We start from the raw sequence: 19,975 nt of genomic DNA, 5'->3' as shown, positions 1-19,975 counted from the left end.
GGGAAAAACATTGCCAGAGGCCTGCCTGTCTGCCTTATACGAGGTCTGTCAATAAAGTATTGGTCCTTTTTATTTTTTTCAAAAACTATATGGATTTCATTCATATGTTTTACGTCAGACATGCTTGAAACCCTCGTTGCGCATGCGTGAGTTTTTCCACGCCTGTTGGTGACGTCATTCCACCTGTGAGCACACCTTGTGGGAGGAGTCGTCCAGCCCCTCATCAGAATTCCTTTGTCTGAGAAGGAATGAGAGAACAGAGAAGTTTCAGAAGAAGTCGGTTTCAGCATTTTATCCGGATATTCCACTGTTAAAGGAGATTTTTTTAATGAAAGACGTGCGGGCGGATTGCAGCGTCGGCTCGCAGCCGCCGCGATGCTCCGCCACAGGAAAAACACCTCTGTTGGAAGCCTTAAGGACAAGTTGGAACATGTCCAGCTGTTAAACAATTTCTCATATACTCACTCCACTGAAAGCCATCAAAAACCGCCTGGATTTTACAAATGGTTATCAACACCGAGGTGTTTTTCCTGTGCCACCACACCATGCCGGCTGCGTCCCGACGCACGGACCCGTCCGCACGTCTTTCATTAAAAAACTCCTTTAACAGTGGAATATCCGGATAAAATGCTGAAACCGACTTCTTCTGAAACTTCTCTGTTCTCTCACGACATCCTGGATCAATAGAGCCTGAAATGTGGAGGTTTTCAGCTTGAAACAGACTGACGACGGCGCCTGAGAGCGCTGCACGACGTCTCGCACCGTGGGAAGTCCTTAAAGCGACAGTATCACCTCAAAATCTCTCATCAGCCGTTAACATTTTCACCGAAAACCAGCTTAATTTTTCGAACCGTGTCCACTTCGATGTGCCTCACAGGTTTAGAAAAAATTTTGATCAAACAAAGCACCAGTCTCTCAGCAACTTCTCAGACAAAGGAATTCCGACGAGGGGCTGGACGACTCCTCCCACAAGGAGTGCTCACAGGCGAATGACGTCACCGACAGGCGTGGAAAAACTCACGCATGCGCACGAGGGTTCAAGCATGTCTGACGTAAAAACCTATGAATGAAATCCATATAGTTTTTGAAAAAAATAAAAAGGACCTATACTTTATTGACAGCCCTCGAATACTGCTGAAGTTGTTTACTTAGAATCTCATTAGAGTCTTGTTAGTTATTCTATAACTTTGTGGAAAAGCACAGTACTAAGTGCAACATTACAGAACATGCAGGAACGCTCCAGAAGGCCACAGAACAGTCTAGACTAATCAAGAAAATAAGCATGTTTTTGCTTATCTGTAAACAGAGAATCATTCTAGGCTGTTCCACAACACCTCACCACTGAGCCTGAAGGTGTCCCCTGAAGGCTGATGATCTAGAGTGATATCTTCTTATTGGGCTTGGTCTCCACTTGGAACGGCATGGGTTGTGTGGTCCGTACTCTGGTGCTGGAATCTTGAACCTCGGTGCTGGTGGAGCTTGCTCAGGAAGGGGTTCCCCCCATCTCCATTGGATGATGTGTAGGTGGAATCACAATCTCCGCTTCTGTGTTGATGCTTCTGTCAACAGAGAAGTCCTCTGGTGGGTTGACATCATCCTCACTGATGTATCTGGTATGTAGCTGCTCCCAGTGACGTCTCAAGGTGGGTCCTCAAGGAATGACCTTCACATTGACTGATCTGGTACGCAGTCATTTTGTGATGATGGCAGGAACCCATCTCGGCTGTTGGTCACGACGATGTCCAAAGTACTCCGCGTAGACTGGGTTACCAACTTGGTAGTTTCGGATGAGCTTGTCCACGGGTATGGGTAATTCCTGGACCTGTAATTTGGTCGCATGGCGTATCTGCTTTCCTTGAGCGATGTGTGCAGGTGACAGCAGCAGTGTGTCAATCCGTGCTCTGAGTTGGCGACCGTTGAGGAGTTCACTTGGCAAGTATCCACAGGATGTTGGCGTACGGCGGTACTGTAGCAGGTACTCCTGAAGTGCTCTCCTTGGTGGCAGAGATGACTTGCATAGTGCTTGTTTGAAGCTTTGCACTAGACGTTCTGCAGATCTGTTGGTGGTAGGATGATAGGGTGCTCCTGTGAGGTGCGTGATTCCTCGTTCCTTGCACCAGCTCTGGAACTCTTCTGAGGTGAATGTTGTAGCATTGTCAGTCACCAGTGTGTGTGGGTAGCCGAAATGAGCGAAGTCCTCCTCCAGAAGATTGATTGTTGCTCTCGACCCAAGTGATACTTTTGAGTATGACTACCAACCAGTTAGAGCCCATGAAGTTGATGGCGTGATCAACATGGATCTGGCTCCATGATTTTTCTGGTAGCATCCAGGATGACCAGTGGGCTGTGGCTGCTTGTTCTGATGTTCTGCGCATGACTGGCAATGGTGGCTCACTCCTTCAATGGCGTCATCGATGCCTGGCCAGTACACAGCAGTCATTGCGAGTTGTTTCATCTTCTCCATTCTGAAGTGCCCGAGATGTAGAGTTCCAGGACTTGTGGTCTCAGGTACTCTGGAATCACCACTCTGGATCTGTGCAGTAAACATCCATTGCATATGTTGAGAGCTCCCTACAATTTTTCTACCTCATCAGGATCGTCTTTCTGTTTGGGTGACCACCCTTCACCTACATAACGCTTGACCATGGTGATGACTACATCTTTCTCTCCAACTCTTTGACTAGGAGATTGCTGTCGAGTGGCCTGATTTGCAGACTCAGTGTTCTGATTGGGCACACCATGTCAGTGTCATCATCACTCTCCTCCCCATCGAAGATCGTGTCCTCACCTGCAGGTAGATGACTGAGTGCGTCAGCATTTCCATGGTCTGATGTCTGGTGATACTGGATGGTGTAGTCAAACTGGTGTAGCCAGAGAGCCCATCTCGAGAGACAATTGGCTGCCAGCAATGGCGTACCTGTCCTTTGGTCCCAAACAGCCGGATGAGAGGCTTGTGATCCGTAACAAGCATGAAATGTTGACTGTAAAGGTACTGATAGAATTTGCGCAAGCCAAACATGATAGATAGAGCTTCCTTGTGGATTTGACCGTAGTTCCTCTGGGACTTTTACAGTGTCTTGGATGCGTTGGCGATTGGGTGCTTGCTCCCATCAGGGAACCTGTGCCATAGTACTGCTCCAATCCTGACAGTGTGATGCATCACAGGACAGTCCGAGAGATTTCTCCGGATTGAAGTGAACTAGAACTTTGTCCGAAGATAGGACATCTTTGAGCTCCTCGAATGCTCCTTGTTCTTCTGCAGTCCATTTCCAGGTTGATCCTTTCTTGGTTAAGTGCTTCAGCGGCTCAGCCAGTGTTGAAAGGTTGGGCATGAATTTCCGTAGAACTGTACTGACCCATGAAAGATCTAAGGGTGGAGACATCTGTTTGGGTGGTGGCATCTTGTGGACGGCATCTACGTTGGGGCCTTTTGAAATCCTATCCCGTGACAAGATATGCCCCAGGTATTCAAAACTGGGTTGAGCTAAGGTGCATTTCTCCTGCTGACAGTGTAGACCCCTGTCGTTGAGCCGGGCCGAGTAAACCACGGAGGTTTGTTTAGATGATCGACCGCATCTTTTCCACTCACCAGTATGTCATCCAGATAGACCGTAACATCTAGCAGATCTAGTGTGAGTTTCTCCAAGATCTCCTGGAAGTAACCAGGTGCTGACTTAATACCGAACAGGAAGTCTTCAGTAGTACTCCACGGTGTGTACTGAGAGCTAGTCTTCTTTGACTCTGGGGTGTCAGCTTAATCTGGTTGTAAGCATCCGCTAGGTCTACCTTTGCGTAGCCATATCCTCCACCCAGCTTCTGCATGAGTACCTCTGGGAGAGGAATAGGTTGCCGATGCAATTTCCAACTGGTCACTGACACCAGTAGAGTAGTCCCCACAGACTCGAATCTTAGGCTTTATGTTATGTGTCGGAGCCTGGGTTGTGTGGTCAGGAACAGGGAATCAAAAAACACACCCCCCCCCCCCCCCCCCCCAGGTGCAGAGGTTACCCGGGAAAAGCCCAGCATAACCAAACTGCAACCACTCCAGCAACGCCGACACTACGGCTCACCCGGCTGGAGCCAGAGGAGAAGAGAGGGAAGAAAAGAAAATACCCCAAACCCCCCCCCCCCCCCCTCCCGGGTGCAGAGGCTACCTGGAAATGCCAGCACAACCAAACTGCACCCCTCCAGCAACGCCGACACTACGGCTCACCCGGCTGGAGTCAGAGGAGAAGAGAGGGCATAACAAAAACAAACAAAAAAAAGAAAAAAAAAACCCAAGTACCACCCCATCACCCCCCAGGGGACCGTCCCATCAACCCTGGGGAGGTGAAACAAAAAGAAATAAAAAGAAAGACTAACAGACCAACATACAGTTGTTTGGGTCCTTTTTTTTTTTTTTTTTCTTAGACAGGCTGCAGGGTCACAACCCCAGACACAAACAGTGGAAAAAAAAAAAAATAAATCCCACACAAAAGCCAACGCAAAAAACGGAGCGTGACGCGAAGCCGTCGCCAGTCACACTCCACCACGACCCACGGATAAGGCACAACACAGGAACACGGCTGCAAGAGAGCACAAATCAGTATTCAGCAATGGGTCTCAAACACGCACCATCCGGGCGGAGAGCACCCGCAACTGATCCGGATAACTACTGAACGCCTGCTGCCGCCTTCCCGGCGCGTTACCGTCTCTGCTACCGCTGGGTCCGTGATGTTTGGCCAGAGACTACTGTTATGTGTCGGACGCAGCTCGGAGAACCGACCAGCGTTTGAAGGACCCAGTATGAAATAAGCAGAGCACGGTACAAAGGCTAACTGAATTTATACATAACAGTGATGTGATACAAAACAACAAAAGAGTGTGCGGTCTGGCATGGTGGTGATACGGTGCGCTCCCAGCAGCACTAACGGTCCGGAGCCAGAAGCCGTTCGGACCCAAGGACCCCGCCGACACCCCCCAGGTGGCCGCAACAAACCGAGTCTGTGAAAGAAGGAACCATTATGTGAGTCCACACTCTACACACAGAGAGACCACTCAAAGGTGTACATAAACAGCAAACACTTCCTGGCTTAATTACTAATCAGCTTCCCAACCTGCAGGCATGGAACATCCAGTTCACAAAACTCCACTGCAGTGGAAGCCGATACATGACTAACGTACAGCTCAATATAATAAGGTGTGAGGGACACCACATTTACTGACTGTATAAACGTTAGTCACAAAATCTAACGTACCTCAGGAGTGTGCTGACGAGCGTGAGACCTCACCCCCTCCTCTTTCACAGACCGTGCATCAAACCCTGGACGTTCTCTGCATCCACTGATGATGAGATGGCTCCCGAGACGACGATCTCACCCGTCTGGTCACAAGGTCGAGTCTCTGGCAAATACACACTGTATACTCCAGTCTTAAATGCCACCATGTTCCAATCCATATAGATGCACCACAGCTGTGAGTCCTGACGAGCCGCAGGTGATCAGGGTGAGGTCCTGATAACCTCAGCAACACAGCCACTCAGTCTAAAATGCAAGCCACCTGGAAGGAAAAACAAAAGACAGAAACAAAAAGGCAGCCAGGCCCCCCAGCCATACAACAGCTTTAGCTGGCCTGGTAGACTTGCCTTGTGATGTGGAACCACAGGTGTGCTGTAGTCTTTGAACTGTATCGGCTTCCAGACTCTTTTGGCAATGCCTTCATCATAGGCCTTGGATAGGTCATCTCTGATTGCAAATGGAACTGGGCGTAGTTTGCAAAAGATTGGTGTTGCACTGGGCTTGAATTTCACATCCAATTCAAAATCCTTGAGGCATCCCAGTTCTGGTTTGAATAGATCTGGAAATTCATCGCATAGTTTCTGGCACTGCTGCCATGTCTGAATCAGCAGATGAGACCTGCAACATCTCTGGAACTTGCGACATTCCCCAAACTGGCTTCAATTTGACAGATTTAATAGCCAGGGCTGATTGCAGAGCTGAATCCACACTGATTCCCAGCATATAGATGGCATGTTTTCCAAGAATGTTGAGATCTGACATCTTGGTAACTGTATAATCGATGTCTGTGTTGATTCCAGTTACTGGATTTTCTGTAACAGCAGTGAACTTCCCAATCACTAGTAGCTCGTGATTGGTTGCTGACGGTATGTAACATCAGTCAGTTTTGGCTTTCCAAGTTGCTGCCAGACTGGCACAGAAATGAAATTACATGGGTTGCCAGTGTCGAGTGCCATACTGAACTGCTGCTTCTGGACAGTGACAAGCACTTCTAACTTGGATGTAACTAAATGGATGTTAAGTTCTGGGTTGATTGCCACTGGTCGGATGATCTTGGTGCTTGCTGCCTTTTTGTTCTGGTAAAGCTTCTTGCGACAGACACTCTCAAGATGTCTGATGATATTGCAAAAATTGCACTTAGTGCCTTTGTGTAGACACTCTGAAGCCTTGTGATCCTTGCCTTCATCTTGAACAAGTCCTTGAGCACTGCTTCATTGTTCACGGAGCAAATGAAGCGTTGATGTAGAGATTCATCCAGCGGATCTTTGATGTTTGCAAAATCACAGGTAGCTGCGTCATGGCGAATGCAGGCCTCTAATTCATGTAGCGTTTCTCCTAGTTTTCGCTACATGTTACTCCAGAATTTGAACCTTTCTTGCATGGTAAACCTTGTTGGATCATACTGATCATCCATGAACTTTTCGATTTGATCCATGGTCAGTTCGTTGATCTTCCCGGGCACCTTCATCTGCTTGGCAAGGTTCGAGAGCTGCTTGTATAAGGCAGGAGATTGGTTGGTCAGGAAGACTTGGGCTTTGACATCATCAGTGATGGAATCAGCGGCGCAGAATCTACCGACTTGTGTAGTAGTCTTTCCAAAATTCTGTTGTGTGATCGAATCCAGAAAATGACGGTGTTGCTTTGGCCACGGTGGCTCCTCTGCTGACCGCCATTTTTAGAATGTCCAGTTCTTCCTTATGCTGTCTTGCCTTGCCTGATGCTCGAGCTGTCGATTCGCTTCCTTCTGCTGATTTTCCATCTCCTCCTTGTGCTGTTCACGCTGCATTTGCAACTGCTCCTGTAGCATCTTAATTAGATCAGTTATAGCTGTCTCCATTATGAGGCATCTAAATTCACTGTATCCTCAAATGAAAATGGAGATCCTGCCGAAAACGCCAGAAATGCTCTGTTGTATTCCACAGAGGAAGATGGTCTTCAACAACAAATGCTTTATTAACAAATCCTTAGCTATTTACAAGAAAGGTTCAAATTACAAGTGCTGAGGAAAACATTGCCAGAGGCCTGCCTGTCGACGCCTGATATACTGCTGAAGTTGTTTACTTAGAATACCATGGAATATTTTATAACTTTGTGGAAAAGCACAGTACTTAGTGCAACATTAGAGAACATGCAGGAAAGCTCCAGAAGGCTACAGAACAGTCTAGATTAATTAAGAAATAAGCATGTTTTAGCTTATCTGTAAATAGATGAATCATTCTAGGCTGTTCCACAACAATTTTCAATCTGGAAGCTGCTGATTCAGATCAGAGAGAGGAAGTATGAGTCTGTCACCATCTCATTTACTCCCCCCCACCCCCCCCCCCCACCCCTTCTCTCCTGTGCAACATCATTTTCCTGCAGGATGATGTTGCAATGTAAGATACAGTACAGCCTACCAAACAGGGACTCCATATGACCTGACAAGGAATGCATCCATTTTATGGATTAAGAGAGAGCACATGTCCTCAGAACAGTAGCAGGTCCATTATTACCAGACAGGAGGCATGTCATGAATCATACCGGCGCTGTCAATGCCCTGCATTAAAGCAAGGTGCAGTCAACACTATGGCCAAATGAGAGAATCATGTGTGACATTTTGTCATTGTCATCATATGTTTGTGCCTCTTTGTATCTGTACATTTGTATGTTATATTGCACATTTAATGTGACATTAATTTGTATTGATGCTTCCATCTCTGTTGATAACATGTCTGCAGGCTGCAAGTTATAGCTTCCAGTACAGCTCACTGGTTCTTCCAAATTCAAAATGTTTCTGTGCACATGATTTATATGTGAAACATAAATGAAGAAATCACAAAAGGGAGGACTTGTCATGTGTATTGATAAATTTGTGCTAGTAAATTATGTTGTCTACATGTTTTGTATGATTTCGCAGTGCTGCAGTGATTTGCACCATTGTCTTACAAGATGCAGCACTGAAACCCCTCACACGGGAGTAGTGATGGATGGATGGACTACTACACTGGAAAGTATAACTACTGCGATCACTATTTCAACCACACTATACATTACTATTGCTTCGGAATAATGGAGAAATGGAACTGGCTACACATCCAGATCTTCCAATTAAGCAACAGAGGTGTAAAGAAATAAAATCAATATTCATTAGCAAATCATGTTTTAAGCATTCAGTGTGCCCAACTGGTCCAACACTATGTGTCTTATCATGTATCTTTGGCAAAACTCTTAAAGTACTAGAGGTGGGGGTATTACTCCATTTCAAGAACCTTGAATGACCAACCTGCTGCTTAAAGTAGCAGATTATATACAAAATAGGAAAACCACAGCTTTAGGAAGTGAAAGTTCTCCATGTTTGTTGATTCACTGATTGGCTCATCTACCCACCTGAAGAGCTGAAGTAATTAGAATTAGCTGGTTTGTGGTGGTTGGAACAAATATGTGATTGGACCTTAATCACTGAAGCTGAGGTTTACCACCTCTTTCAGATAGGACGGTGGGTAAATAAACACCTGTTAACTCGTCCCTAATTTTCTCCCAAGGGCAGAAAATTTTACAAAGATGTTGTGAAGGCAGAAGAATAATCTTAATGTTCCAGGACACTTTCACAGGGAAAAAGGTTTGAAATTGGTTTGGGGTTTCCTGAAGACATTGAACAAATTTAGTTTGGGTGTTCCTCTTCAAATGGTGGAGATTTTTGGTACTTGTCAAAATGAAGACAAGAGGTGGTGAGAGGGGGAGATTCTAGAGGCTAGGAAGGCCAGCATCCAAGCAGACCTCAGTTCAATTCCCTCTCAACAAAATCACTAAGGTGCCCTTAAGGGAGGTTCTTAATCACCACATGACACCTGGTGTGTTGAACAGCACTGGCCATTATACCCAGAGCTTGACCAAAAGTGCATTGAACTCTCCACTCCACAGTGACTTAACGAAAGCTCAAAGATGGGCAGACTATATAGTTTTGTATTCTATATGACAAGATGAGTAATTCTCGATATTTTGATGATTGAAGCACTTTCGCATTTGGACCCAAGTTGATCCTATGTTGAGTCTTACCAAAAATGTTGAAAATTCTGAAGTGGTTGGACTCCTCTGCAACGGGGACGAGGCAGCGTACAGGGTGGAATAACTGTCGTTCTGGTGCTCAGAGAACAACCTGACCCTAAACATTCATAAGACTAAAGAACTCATCATGGACTTCAGGAAAAACAGACAGGACCCCCTGCCCCCACCATAAATGGAGAACAGGTGGAAACCTTCGTCACCTTCAGGATTCTGGGTACCCACATTTCCACATACCACATCCTGGACCTCCAACATCAGAGCTCTGGTTAAGAAGGCTCAGCAGCAGCTACACTACAGGAAGAACAACCTGGACGTGAAGCTGCTGCTGGCCTTTCATCACTCCTTGGTGGAGAGCGTACTGACATACTGTCATATTGTGTATGGTAAGCAGGTTACACAGCTGAGGACAGAAAGGTGGTGCAGAGGGTCATAAACACTGCCCTAAAGATCATATCATGCCCTCTGCCCAGTCCTGGAAAATATCGCCATATCCTGCTGCCTTAGGAAAACAAAGGTCATCACAGGAAACCCTCACATCACACCCTGACTACCCCTGTATTACCTGTTGCCCTCCAGGAGACACTGCAGATCAACAAAGTCCCACATCAGCAGGTTGACAACAGCTTATTCCCATGGGCCATACGTACTGCAAACACCCATGGACACACACACACACACACACACATACAAACTCACCCACAGACCTACTCCCATAACCCACCCCCCCCAGACAAAAACTACCCAATCTAACTCCACTCCCTCCCATTGCCCTCCTCCCCCCAGACAACAAGCAACCCAACATACCTCCTCCCAACTTTAGCACATTAACAGCACTGGGCTTTGTGCCCCCAGTGTTCCAGTGTTCACAATCACAATCATATAAATGTGTGTGCGTGTCAGGTTCTTGGATTGTTGGGTGTTTTTGTGTTGTTTGTCTCTTGCTCTATTTTTCTGTTGGGTTTTCTCTGTCCTGCTTTTTCTTGTCTCTCTCTTTGACTCTTGGTGGTAGGTGTCTCTCTCTGTCTTGGCCACACCCCGGTTCTGGGAGCTTCTCCGCACACCTGTTCTTGATTTGCAGTTAATCACCTGGGTGCTTTATAAGCCTCACAGTTTGCCTTTGTCCTTCACCAGATCGATGTGCCTTGTGTCTTCCTTCCATCCATCTCAGTTCCTGTATTTTGCCTTGCTCTGTTTGCCTCATCTTTGTTGACTACCTGCTTGTGTACTTTGACCACGCCTTTTTGCCTGATGCTTTTGATACTGTTGCTCTGCTTGGACTGCCTTTCTATGTACAACCGAGCCTGTTTATCCAGTAAACGCTTTACTCCACTGACCTGTGTTCCTGCATCCTGCATTTGCGTCCAGCATATATATATATATATATATATATATATATATATATATATATATATATATATATATATATATATATAATTTTTTTTTTTTTTTTTTTTTTTTTTGGGGGGGGGGTTGAAATATAGAAAAAAAACATGTATGAAATATGTTTTTTCTTTTTGTGTTGTACAGTAGCTCTGCGGGAGCACCCACACCAATTCATTGTACCCGCCTGTACAATGAAAGACTATTATATGCTTATGACAAGACATGGCAATCTGTATTTTTCTTATTTTGAGGATGCTTCTTGCATTATTAATTGGGCTACATAGTCTCGTTTGAGGTGGATGCTAAAGGGTTAAAATATGATGCATATGACGCAATAATCCTACATATGGAGACAGCCCTCAACTGTCCCCATCAGAAACATGGCACTTTCTCTGAGTTTCTGGGCAAATTACACAGAAAACAAAGTGAAAATGCAAAGAAAAAGTGACGATGTGGTGGAAAGTGTTAGATAATATCTGTGATAATTTCTTATTGCAAGGTTTCAACATCAGAGTTAAGTTTCACTATCATGCATGCGTACGTTTCAAATGTCTGTGGGGAACCAGTAAGATTGTGAGTCTAAAACACCCCACTGTACCGCCCACATTGACTTGTATAAAAGTATTGTGCCAGCCATGTTCGAGGTCTTTCACAAGATGGAGTTCATCTGTGGAGACCTGGGCCTGAATTTCAAGGTGACTTTCAATAAATTCAAACTGAGGATATATCGATTTGGTTCTTTGTAAGGGGCGGTATATTACATAAAGAACCGGGAGAAATTACGAAGTAGACATGTGTTGTGGTTTGTTTATGACCCGGAGCTCAAACAGGTTGAGGCATTTGTGCAGGTGAGAGAACGCAGCTACTCTGGTTAGCTGTGTAAGCTAACATTTACTGCAAGGGCGCAATTTAGAACAAGAAATTGGGGGGGACAAAGTACGAGGCCCGCAGGCCTGAAGCCAATAGGCACTGGGTCTAGGGCTGCTTTAGGCCCCCAGAAGCCAACGGTTTCTAGATAAGCTCAGATGCATTCTGAGCATCCAGAACAGTAATTTTAATCTTTTGAGAAGACCATAAAGTGGACACAATTTGACTTATGCAATTTGAAACTGTGGGTATAAGTACTTTATTCTGAGAATAGCCAGCATTGATTTTATTAACATCCTGGTGTAAATAAGGTATCACCACATGTGTAGAACTCAAAAAGAATGATAGGTTGAGTTCTCATTAAAAAAACAACTGCAATGTGGTAAAATGTATTCATAAATATGAAAGAACAGGCTCTTAATAATTCTTTTTCATTTTTCTACTTATAATGAATTTAATTTTCAAAGTGGCACTAATGACAACACTCATACTGAACATAATTTTGCTTGCATAGACTGATTTTGGAGATCAAGCAATAATTGCTGATGGGCTTTCTAAGGTCCCAGATAGCTTTTCTGATTTCCTTTTCTAACTTTCAGAATTTAGTAAATTAGCAATAGCATATGGTCCATTGATACTTATGTGTAGACACTAGTCCCTAGAGACAACTATTTTTGGTTTCAAATCTGGGCAAATGCAGTCCCAGAAAATTCCAAATGTGACAAACAAGAAATAGGTGTTGTAAACAAGTCAATGCTGCTAAAAATACAAACTTGCAGAAACAAAGATACTATTCTGACATGGTTTTGCACATAAGACTTGCATATCATGTTTCAAGTACTCACATATGTCAGAAGGTGGGGGGGACATACCATATTCTGTCCCCCCTGGTTGAAAAGGTGGGGGGGACATGTCCCCCTATCCCCCACCAAATTACACCCATGATTTACCAACACGACCTCTCCCATTTGCCTTCTCTCCCCTTTTCCACTGGGAACCGAAAAAAAAACCCCTGCACTTTTCGTGACTGCTTCGGTGATTGCAGCCGAAAACGAAAAAACAATACACCATTTCTCCATTAAAGTGATAATGTGTTTGTATTGGCTGTCCCCGGACATGGTCAAATCCCTCGATATCATGCAGGGGACTGCACTGCCCTATATTAGCAACAATAAATAAATGCAATGTTCTTTACGTCTGTGATGAAGGTACATGTTAGATAATATCTGTGCTAATTCTTTATTTTATGTTAGCTATCAAGTATTTATCTGTGTTATTTGTTTGTAAGTTTTGAGAAATGTAAGTTAAGTTTCACTTCCATCATATGTCCAAGTTTCAGACACAGGGAGATCTCCAGTGTTGATGAGAGCCAGTAACATTAGAAATATGAGACCACAACCATTGTTAACACCCACATTCTAAAAAGTGTTGTACAAGCTACTTCGTGTGCTTTCACAAGATGGACACTGTCTCTGAGGGACACAGGCCTGGTTTTTGTCATACAATGGTTTGGGTTCTTGGTAAGGGGCAGTAAGTTACATGAAAGAACCAGGTAGAAATAACATACATCAGCTCAAATCTGAAGGTTTTCCTTACCTTACCTCCACATGTCATGAATACAGCTTGGAAGTTTGAGTAAAGCTGCTGGTGACTCAACCAACTAACCAACCAACGCGGTAGAAAACATTACCTCTTTGCTAAGTAGTGCATCTTCTGGGCAAAATACAGCTTGATGCTTCTTCCATTAAACACTTTTCTTCATGAGCTTTTACAAAAATGGTTGACTTAAAAGGTTAATAAGAAACAAACAAACAAAAAACTGTGAACTTAAGTTGTGAGCAATACTTGCTAATCAGTAGCTGGTATTCATCTTGCTACACAGCTAACATCAACACTGCTCATAAGCGCTAATTTTTAGCTAACATTACTGTGCTCCATTATTTTAACAAGACGATTTGTGCTATCATACTGACTAGAACCTTTAAAACAGAGCGCTAATTGTTACAGTATATCTGTTAAATAATTTGAAGACTCATTTACTTACTGGTGTTTCAAAAGTATTTCTAAAATCCTTGAAGACTGGTTGTTGCAGCTGTCTTCACCAAGGAGGATATGTTTAATGTTTAGACATAAATGAGGTTTAAATAAAATTAATAAGTGTCTGGATAACTGATGCTTGTGGCATTTAATTGAGACTCTCAAACTTACAGTCTGGTTGAATGTTGCTACATTCAACCAGTTAGTTAGCTTTAGTGCCATCTATTGGTGAGGTTGCAAATTGCATTATACTGTTGTTTCCCCAACTCATTTTTGCTTATTTTTTTGTGATGGTGATTCTTATCTTTTTATTGTTGTTGTTGCTGTTGTTTGTTTTGTTTTTTGTAATAAGCAACACGTATGATCCTCCATCAGAAAAATGAAGGTTCTCAAAGTCGTTCGTCTGCACTAGCAACAAGTAGACAGTGTACAAGGTGGGAAAAAACGATTCCTCTTCTTGGTCTTTCGACTGTGGTGCAGATGTAAAGGGTGAGTTAGTATGTCTCTTTTGAGCTACTGTATCAACATGGCTGTGCAAAATGGCCGACTCCATGAGGGTCCCGCCTCTGTGTAGATATGAAGGGTTTACTCAAAGCACATGAAAACGCATTGATTCACTGTAATGAACAGATGTTTATTTTCCATTTCTTCATATCATTCATTTTTTTTTTTTTTTTTTAGTACTTGATAGCAGGGCAGCACGGTGGCTTACTGGTTAGCACTGTTGCCTAACAGCAAGTAGGTCATGGGATCAATTCCCACATGTGGCCTTCCTGTGTAGAGTTTGCATGTTATCCCTGTGTTTGTGTGGGTTCCCTGCGGGTGCTCTGGCTTCCTCTCACAACCAAAGACATGCAGGTTAGATGGATTGGAAACTTCAAAATTGACCGTAGGTGTGTGGGGGTGTGAATGTGTTTGTATATATGGCCCTACAACAGACTGGCGTCCTATCAAGGGTGTACCCCACCTCACACCCTCACAGCCTCACACCCTGTGACTGCTGGGATAGGATTCATTGGAGCAGCTGAAGATGAGTGAGTGAGTACCTGATAGTTTGTTGACTTCTGTGCAAGTTGTCCCCTTGGAACTAACTTGCAGAGTCTTACCAATAAATTAAATAACATATTATACTCTATGCTCAGTAAATCACATGGTTCATCTAGCAATAAATGAAATTTGAACTTACAGGCTGCATTTCTGAGAACATTAAGCTGATTAACACTGACTTAATGGCAATCACTTTATGCTTACTGTATTTTAGCGGCCTCATGTGGCAGCAGACTCGTATTGCGTGAGTATTTTCTCTGCAGTGCTTTTTCACACTTGCTGCTCTGAGGATGACTGAGAGGACTTTATGTGTTGCATTTGACAGAATACTGGTTTATATCTTCACTGGTATGCCTAATCCAAATTTTATAAACACTCACAAATGTAAAAGTCACAAGGAAATGACTTAGACTGACTGATGTAAGTGAATCTCGTGGCCAGACATCTATGGCTGCACAGGGGCTGAACGCATATTATATTCATATATGCATCTGGATTGCATAGCTGTAACAATGAATTTAATGTGAGGGTTATACCAGTTAAATGAGTCACTGTGAAACAGAAAGAAATTGCATTTATTGTGATAAATGCATAAATTCAGTTATTGGGTTTGTTAATAAAAATACATAAATGTCATTATTTTTGGCTAACATGCAAACAAATACAATGAAAATACATCAATCTTAGTAGTTGGCCTATTTTTAAAATGTATTCATTGAGTGAGTCATTCATTTTCTGTACTCACTCACTCACTCCAATGGGGGCTGGAGCCTATCCCAGCAGTTATAGAGTTGAGACATATTTATTTATTTAATACTTTATTTATTTATCCATTCATTTGTTTATTTATTTATTCTTTCATTCATTTATTTTGTATTATTTATTTATTGAGTGTGTGTTTGGGCCATTTTTCTAAAATCTATTTTGTTTATTTTTATTTTGTCATGCCAATGGCAATCAAAGAACCGACTGCCTGATTTGATTTTTATTCTAGGTTCTTTGCTTGTAGACTGGACAAGAGTAATAATAATATAAATAAATAAATAAACTTTATTACTCATTTTTATGTCACAAAGCATCAACAAGCAAAAATTAATTCACAGTTGTGCTCAAAAGTTTACATACTCTGGCAGAATGTTCGTTTTTTGGACCATTTTTCAGAGAATATGAATGATAACACAATTTTTTTTTTACTTATGCAAAATATGCACTGTGCACAATTTCTCCAGTCACAGCCACATAAGCCTATAACGTTTTCTGGGTTGTCTGGATGTCTTGGTGGCTTTCCTCACTCTTCTCGTTCTTGCACATTCACTCAGTTTTTGAGAACTGTCTACTCCACACAGATTTACAGTAGCATGCCATACTGTTGCAGTGACTTGGAAATGTTCATGTAGCCATCCCCTGACTTGTCTGAAGAAATCTGGCAATAAAACTGATTATTTACAGGTATTATACCATTACTTGTGCAACCCGTCATCTTGGCTTTTATATTTTAATTAATTTATATCAAGTTGTATAGATTTGCTTTGACTTCACTCAGTTTTTGAAAACTGTCTACTCCATGGATTTACCATAGAGTGCCATACTGTTTGTATTTCTTCATAACTGATGTAAATAAAGTCCAAGACGTATTCAGTGGCAGCTTTACCATCAGAGAGCTTCGTCCAAACTGCCACAGAAGACTCCAAGCTGTCGTTGATGTTAAAGGGGGCAATACGTGGTGTTAAGAACGGGGGTATGTAAACTTTTGATCAGGGTCATTTGGGTAGCTTCTGTTGTCATTATGATTTAAAAAGAGTAACACAGTTGTTTGACAATAAATTGCTTCACCCAACCACTAACTATAAGTGAAAAAAGTTTTTGTGTTATCATTCATATTCTTTGAAAAATGGCCAAAAAAAAACAAAAAACGTCTGCCAGAGTATGTAAACCTTTGAGCCCAACTGTAATTTGCTGATGTAAGTTATTTGTGTTTTGTTTTGTTTATTAGAAATATCTTAAATCCTTATACCAGGCTTTCTTTGTTTTGTTTTGTTTTCCCCCCAATACAGGGTTGTTTACCTTTTTCAGGGCTTCTTCAGGCAACCCGATGTTTAAGGTCACAGTGCTATGAACTCTGGGTAGTTCCCTTCAACAGGTTTGCACAAATGCTAATTATGAAAACTGGGTATAAAGGGCTCAAAATTAGTGTGTGAGAGAACTCAAGCACTTGAAGTCACATTAAAAAAAGGTGGAAACCAGCTTTAAAACAAACAATGACTTCTGTGAGTGCAACAGGCCAGTAGTCACTGAGGCTGGTTATGGGCGATTTCTTGGGTTGGGGGACTGTGGTGGAGGTCTTAAGGCATGATGGGACAGCAGACTGTGTCAGAAACCCGTTCACGATTTTGGTGAAAATCCCAGCAAGCTAGTCTGCACAGTCTTTCAGCAGCCATCCAGAGAAGCCATCAGGGCCCATTCCTTGGCCTTCCTGATGCCTCTCTTCAGGTTGGCGCGGGCTGTGCTGTAGAGAGCCCAATTACCAGCTTTGAAGATGGAGTTTCTCTCCTTCAGGAGCTGCTTCACCTCCCTGGTCATCCAGGGTTTCTGACTGGGGTAGACCCGGATGCGTTTATCCACTGTGACCATATCTACACAGTTCTTAATGTAACACAGTACAGTGTCTGTAAACACATCCAGGTCCTCATCCTCAAACATGTCCCAGTTGGTGCTGTTGAAGCAGTCCTGCAACAGTTACCATGGCTACTAGCTCCTCATCAATATCATTTATATGCTGTGAGTGGATATTTGTTAACTCTTTAAACTGATGACTGCATTATGTGAGGTTCCACTTACTGACTTGATGAGAACAAACTCATCACGATTCATGAAGGTGCACCAAACTTTAGCCAAAACTAAATACTTTAGAGTCAAGTAATAATTCAAGTATCAAGTAATAATTTAGATTTAACTGAGGCACATTATCTAAACTAAATATTCATTTTGTCCCTTCATTTGCTATTATGGAATATGTGCCCCCAAGTCCTGTTCACAGTCTGGCCTAGACAGGTACAAATGTCTCCTCTTTTGTCTCTGTCAGGTCGCTGCTGAGTGTGTTCAGCGTCTACACCTCTGGCTCAACTTCCAGGTCTGGCATAAACTGGATCATGGCTGGTCAGCCTTGAGCATTTACGTATTAGTAGACATGTCCCAACACTCTTGGGTCACCACATTATTAATCTTCTCTTTGGCCTTCTTTTTCTCTCCCTGCCTGATAGCTCCATCCTCAATATCGTTCTCCAGATATATGCCCCACACCCTTCCTCTGCATATCACTGAGTTTGATGGATTACCTCTCAGAAAAAGATTTCACTTGTCACCAAGGTAATTTTAATGTCATACCAGAATACAGTGAACTCAGTGTCTTTCACAGATGTCAGGAAAAAAAAGGTTTTTAATCACTTTTCAGTTTAGAAAATAGTTAGTATTGTAGTGTATGACAATTTCATGTTTACATTTGAAGATCAACATGTTGCTTGATGGAAAATGATGGTTTTACTTTGAAAATTTTCACTTGTAAGATGTAATCCTGGTAACAAGAATATTTTCTACACAAAGTGCTACAAGCCTGTGATGATGGAATAAACACATCCAACACAAATATAAGAAACACAACAATGCTTTTTACCGCTGCATTTGTCCAGTTTGTTTAACAAAACAGAAACCAACAAACTGCCAAACCAAAAAAGATGAGATCACAGCAAATCTAAAATCTCCCAGCAGAATCCATTTGTTAGATTTTGCCTCAACTCGGCACAAATATTCAAACACTGAAATTTGATATACGTCAAAGTTTCCATACAAACTATCAGATTTCACATGAAACCAATGTTGTTTTAAAATCCAGTCATTAAGCATCATTCAAACATATAGTCATATGCATCATGAAAACGGCAGAATGTAACGCAGGGCAGCATCACACCAATGAAATCTGCACCTAATGGATAATGTGAGAGAGATGATGAAGAAAGACAAAAGAATGAATGGAAGCTCTGGTGCCTACAGGCATTTTGTATCGAGTTAGTCACACATTCTAACACAAACCTCCAACATAAAAATTCATAGCTGCATGTTCAAGCAGCACACGTGAGATGGGTTACAAATCGCATGTTCTACCATCTTCAGCATTTATTTTACATCCCCCCCCCCATGTACAAACAGAAATAAATCATTTGTAATTTGGGGGAAGACACCAGCTCTAAGAGTAACACGGATTCACTGAGCCAAGAGGGCATCACGTTCCCTGTTATTTAACAACGCAGCTGGTTTTGGTCACACCTCCACTGACAAAACAATAATCATCAGGCTGATTTTTCCTTCCCCTCCAGAGCAAACCCGTATCAGACCATCTGTGCCTGACAGCAGCTGAGGCCATAACACACGCAAAACTGCATCCTAACCAAATCCTGCACTACAGACGGAGGGGGAGCAGAAAAGATGGATGCAACAAACGCTGTCACCTCCCCTCTCCCCTGAGACAGATTGCCATACCTTGCGCCTGCGGTCCCTGGATCGATTCCTTTTTTTAATCTTTTCCTCTTCCTTCTCCCTCTGCTCTTGGGCGGCGGCCTCCGCGAGGTCCTTGGTCTTGCGGAGCTGCTTGGCAGCTTGCGCCATGGTGCCGCTGCTGCTGCTGCTGCTACTCCTGTCTCCGTCACTCCAGCCCTCCTCTCCTTTGGACTAACTTCCTTAGATGCTCGGTTCCCCGAGCCCCGCCGCTCACTCCGTCTTCTCTGGTGGCCACCACGCCATGAGGGTGTGTATAAGGTGAACAGCAGGAGTGTCTGTGTCCAGCTTCAACGCAGCCTCCACCAGCAACCACAAAAGAAGATGCTACAGCTGGTCCTGATGCTGCGCGCTGCTGCTACTCAACCACTCAGCTTGCACTGCGCTGAAATGTCTCCCCTCCCCCTTCTTTCTTCCTTCCTACCTTTCTGCCTTCTCTCCTCTCTCTTCCCTCTCTCCCTCTGCCTGCGTGGAGCAGTCACGCAGTCCTGTGTTCAGCACGATGGGAATCCTGCTGCAGAACTCCCTCTTTTTTATCCATCTTACGTGCTTCTTTTCTTGCTGCTCTGCAGCTTCCCTCCATCGGGCCATGGCTTTTCCACAGCAGCCACCAAGGAAGTGAAAACAGAGTAAGACCAGCACTGAGAAATAGATGGAAGGAGGTAGAAAAGAAAGGTGTTAAGACAATCCCTGATTGATTCCTCTGTGAGGCGATTCTGTTTCACAGTTTGGCCATTTTGGGCAATCAAAGGCTGCTTTTCCTGTAACATGGA

General features: G+C 43.4%; 1 long non-coding RNA gene across 1 annotated transcript; it reads right to left on the bottom strand.

Moving 5' to 3' along the window:
• Nucleotides 1–3,390: 3,390 nt before the first annotated feature.
• LOC117529818 lies at nucleotides 3,391–19,773 on the bottom strand. The gene is made up of 3 exons (XR_004566111.1): nucleotides 19,188–19,773; nucleotides 10,884–10,887; nucleotides 3,391–3,401 (listed from the first exon to the last, which is right to left on the bottom strand). It is a non-coding gene; the product is annotated as an uncharacterized LOC117529818 (long non-coding RNA).
• Nucleotides 19,774–19,975: the final 202 nt, after the last annotated feature.

Source organism: Thalassophryne amazonica, chromosome 17 (assembly GCF_902500255.1).
Source record: "Thalassophryne amazonica chromosome 17, fThaAma1.1, whole genome shotgun sequence".
NCBI lineage: Eukaryota > Metazoa > Chordata > Actinopteri > Batrachoidiformes > Batrachoididae > Thalassophryne > Thalassophryne amazonica.
This window is presented reverse-complemented; position numbering and strand designations above follow the sequence as displayed.